At 36.4% G+C, this 5,000-nt stretch overlaps 1 long non-coding RNA gene across 1 annotated transcript in view; it reads left to right on the top strand.

The window, feature by feature from the left end:
- LOC137990396 (uncharacterized) overlaps positions 1-5,000 on the top strand; it is a 7,109-nt gene that overhangs the window by 1,655 nt on the left and 454 nt on the right. Inside the window, exons 3-4 of the long non-coding RNA XR_011121373.1 lie at positions 3,317-3,385; positions 4,104-5,000. The exon at positions 4,104-5,000 is cut by the window's right edge and continues 454 nt beyond it. This is a non-coding gene — a long non-coding RNA (uncharacterized lncRNA). The remainder of the gene's footprint in view (positions 1-3,316; positions 3,386-4,103) is intronic.

Here is a 5,000-nt window from a genome sequence, read left to right as displayed (position 1 = left end):
GCATCACTCAAGGTTCCATTATTCCTTTTGCATCTTTTTTTACGCAAACTCTCTTATAAATGCATTGTTATATGCGTTAAAAATGCCAGAGTTCAAAAGAGCTCTGTTTTTATTATGGTGTTGTAGATCTCGCTCGGAGCCAGTTTAGGTTCTTCCTCGATATGACTTGAAAGTCGGGAGTTTTCAATCAGTTAACTGATGAATATGTGTTTACCAAGTATATAAAAACTGAAGGTTTTGATACTTTCGTGCGACTTCTCTCTTTGTTTTTAATGGGAAACACTTTATTCAAGTTAATGTGAAAGGAAGAGTTGTGGAAATGCATGCATGCTAAGATTGATCCATTCAAATATATTAAAGTTTGTAAGGAATTGTTTGCTCTTTTTGAGTTTATGTTTTCTGGCTCGCTAGTCACGTTTGCGATAAAATACTAACTTTCTAAGCCTACACTGAATTTCGAGATAAATAAAGTTGATGTACATATGTATTTGTGTCACATTGTCACATGGTTTGGAGAGCTGCATGACGCGAATAAAAACATGCGCGCAAGAAATGGACCCGCAAAGCTGAGACCGCGTTCGACATAATCAAACTTTAAACCCCTGGCAAGACTCAGAGAAATAAACAGCCATGAGCTCAAGTGCCTGGAAGATAAGACTTTGAGGTTGAATACGCTCCCAGATGGATTAAAGAAACTGTTTTGAGCCTAACTTAAGCCTACCAAAAAAATAGGGTCAGGTTAGGATTAGTTTTGGTTGTTATACATAGATAGTAATTGACCAATCATAGAAAGGTAAAAAATGAAAGGAACTGTGTTGGGTTGCGCATGTTCGTCGTTGTAGTGTAGTGGTGAAGACAGGACTATAGAAAACTGGGGATGATAAATAAAACTATAGCAACTAGATACGTATTATTAAACTTTGCGCCTGAAAAAGATCGCTCGGATTGAATTGCCATTTAAAATCTAAGTTGTGTGCGCGAGCCCATTATCTTTTTCAATAATTTCAACTTTTTTTGAAAGTCACGAAACCGTAAATGTCCTTCGTTTAGACTTCTTAGAAATTTAATTACCCATTTGCATCCAAATTTTCCTCCAAAACTTTGGAAAAACGAAAAAAACGTCATTATTTCCAAGACGACCTCCAGCCACTGCACACTAATGGCTGATAGTGTTCAATGGCTCAGCCAATCAGATTACAGCATTTGCATTAGTATACTAGTAAAATTCTACTAAAACTCTATAGAAACACGGTACATGTTTTCTTTTTCTTAAATTTCACTGACGACATAAGAAGCGACAAGCACAATTATAAGGCAAATTATGTGTTTAAATTTATTGATGCACTTTTGTTTTGACATGAAGTTAGGCAAACTTTTAAGACAAGTGTGCTTAACAATGGGTTAAATAAAAAAGTATTCTCCATGCAGCTGGAGAAGAAGTAATCAACAAATATTAATTTAAACACAGCTTCTATCTTGTCTGTTTAGGTGAAACAGCACAATATTTCAGTCAGTTCCTCACTTCACAATTCACTTTAGCATTTTTTTCGAAGCGACTTCAATACTCAGGTCTTTTGCAGGAAAAATAGTTTTCTCTTCTTTGTGCGAGTTAGTTGTCTTGGTAATGTACTGATGACATTTTAAAGCCTAAATGTCAGACCCGTTTTTTTTAATAAACACTAGAATACACAAATGTATACTTTCATTACCTCATTACATATGACTTGAAAGCGGGCTACAGTTATTTCTTATGCAAAATGCCGACGATCAATAACATGACCTCGAGCAGGCGTTATTGTCCCATGCTGGACAGGTGACCAAATGTTCTCCTTATTAGACCCAACACTCGATTTGCCTTACCAACAATGTAATTGATATGAGCGTCCCACCTTCAAGAAGATTCAATCCAAATACCCAGGTGCTTATGTTTATCTACAGCCGACAGATTATTCTCATTTGTCACATACTGATGAACTAAAGGACATTTAGACTTGGTAACATGTAGGGCCTTACACTTTTCGGGGTTCAGCGTGACAGATCACCCTGAAACTCAACACAATCATCTACAAATGCGATGTTACGATAAAGTACACTGTCATTAGCAAAAAGCTTTGTACTACAGCTTACATTTAGGGGGAAGTCACTTATATACAGCAGGAAAAGAAGTGGCCCTAATATACTACCTTGACGGACACCAGATATATCACTTCATTTACCTTCTTGTTTTTTAACTAACGGTAAATAAAATTTAAACTAAGTTGAAATGAGAATAAAACTAAAAAAAAAACAGGATGACTATATTGGTGCAAAGCTGTAACAGTTTGTCCAGTTTCCTCAATCGTGTTCATCTCCTTCGATTTTCTTCTCTTAATCTCCTTTTGTTCTTTATTTTCGTATTCTAAGGCATTTTTTATTGACATTTCAAAATTTCAAACTTTAAGAAATGTTAAAATTTTCTCATTTGTTTTTCGTACCTTATTGTCGTTGCTCGGACTTTTATGCAAATATTTTAGTCTCTTATTATTTCAAAAATGTTGTCGGTCAAATCCATTCTCAGGTTGAATCCGTTTTTACCTTATAGGTTAAATTTGTGATCTTCATTTTACCTAAGTTGAATATGCACTCTACCTTGATAGGATTGAAAACACCAATACCTTCCCTCAAGCTCTGCCTTACGCATCTCAACACATCTTCTTAATGTTTCATATATATCATCTTATCGGCTTCTGCATTCATACACTGATCGATTTAGTCGCAACATTACAATAAAGTTAGGGAACAAAGAACTGTACTGTTCACTTACCGGTGATCGAGCTCGGACCTTCCAAATCTATAGTCCTGTCTTCACCACTACAGTACAACGACGAACATGCGCAACCCAACACAGTTCCGAGTCTTTTTATAAATTACTTTTGTATGATAAGTCAATTCATATCTATGTATAAAAGCCAACACTAATTCTAACCTGACCCTAACTTTTCTCTAGGATTAATTTAGGGTTCAAAAAAGTTTCTTCAATCCATCTGAGTGCGTATTCAACCTAGGTAAAATGAGGATCACCAATTTAACCCAAGTTAAAACGGATTCAACCTGAGAACGGATTTTACCGGCGACATTTATGCGGAATTTTTATGAACTTGGACTTGAACATTTGAAGGACTCGACAAATAAAAAATGTAGTCTATATGTATTAAATTATTGGCACATATCGTTTGAAGAAAAGAACCAAGTTTCGAAACCTATACATAGTCAAAACATTTCAATTTCCGCTATTTAACAAACGTGTAACAGGTATAGATTATTTTCGGTCTTTCAGTTCACGTAGAACAGCATCGAAGTATTGAAGTATTTTGGGGTAGATTATAGAGAACCTACAAGGAAAAAGGTAAGCAAAAGTCAATGATTTTGTGTGCGCTTTAACAAGACATTTAGCAAACTAACTCGGGAAACAACCCAGAAATGTGTGCATGGGGTTGAAACATAGTCTGTTTCCCCAACATTGTCTTCTCAAAGCTAGCGTCCACTTGTGGATCAATATTCAGACTCATCAACTCGGGCTTTTGTGCTCGATGTCAATGCGCCACTTAGAGGCCGCTTTTATTGGTTCTATTCTGTGTCACTTCATTTTCAGCTCCTTTATCAAACGATCATGATAAAATGCATTTTAGCGCGGAATGTTACTAATACGAAGTGCATTCGTTCATTACTTGAAAGCGAAATTGCGTGAATATGAATAATCACGATGTTTTCGTGCAAATTCTGACAAAAAAATATTGTAAGGTTTTTAAAAACCAACTAAACTGCGCAAGCCCAGCGGTCTTAAATTTATCAGTGTTTAATTTTTTCAAATTGTACGAAAAAAAAATTGTGGCTACTTATTGATATTAAATAAAAGAAAAGTTATGATAATTGTGCAGGGGACTCACATTTTATTGGTTATCTGTCATTATTGGCCAATCAGAATGCTTAGTTTGTTACCTTCGATTTTCTTACCGAATTACCTCTTTCCTCTTTTTTGTATTGCGTTACCTAACAACCGCATTTCTCTTAGCCGATCACATACTATCCTAACGTTCTAATCGTCGTTTTCTTTCTTCACGTAGATGGCCAATGATTCTCATCACCAAAACAGAACAGTTACTCCAAATTTCGAGCCCTTTTCTTCATCCGAGTGCATTGCCTGGCTGACAGTACTTAACATCGAAGCTGTTGCTATAGTGACCATGAATGCCGTTACAATCATTATTTACCTGAAAGAGCGAATCCTTCGCAAGCGTAGCATGTACCTGGTGATCAGCCTGGCGGTTGCAGACATGTTTGTAACATACAACGTGATCGTTCACAGTTTGGTATTGGGCAACGATTGTAACTTTTGGAAGATTAACTTGTCCAGGAACTTTGAGATCACCATATGTTTTTTAAGTTTGATGCATTTCTTTCCAGCAGCCTCTGTAGGAAACCTTACTGCTATTTCTTTGGAGCGGACGCACGCAACGTTTCGTCCATTCAAGCATCGCCTCATCAAAAGAAGATATTTGGAGCAGCTGTTGCGGGTGTTTGGTTAAAAGCTGCCCTGTCTACAGCTATCGTTTTTTCACCATTTTTGCTGGGCCGCTCAGATATCACTACTTTCTTTTACCTGAAAGCATTATCCTTCGCGGTGCTATTTTGTTGCCTTTTGATCATCGTTGTCTCTTACACGTCCATCGCTATTAAAGTTTACTGTGGAACGCATCCTCAGCATCATGGTGCAATCAGAAGAGAAAGAAAACTGACCAAGACATTGTTCATTGTAACAATTGTATCGTTAATACTAATGATGCCATTTACAATTTTCTTGTTTCTTTTTCATGTTACTTCAGACGAAATGATTGTAACCATTTCTTATAAAACATGGCCGCATTTAGCACTATCCTTACAGTGCTTATTTTACGCAAACTCTGTTATAAATCCATTGTTATATGCATTTAAAATGCCAGAGTTCAAAAGATCTCTGTTTT

Source organism: Montipora foliosa, unplaced genomic scaffold, assembly GCF_036669935.1.
Source record: "Montipora foliosa isolate CH-2021 unplaced genomic scaffold, ASM3666993v2 scaffold_87, whole genome shotgun sequence".
Taxonomy (NCBI): Eukaryota; Metazoa; Cnidaria; class Anthozoa; order Scleractinia; family Acroporidae; genus Montipora; species Montipora foliosa.
Note: the sequence above shows the minus strand (reverse complement) of the source record. Positions and strands in the feature narration are given on the sequence as shown.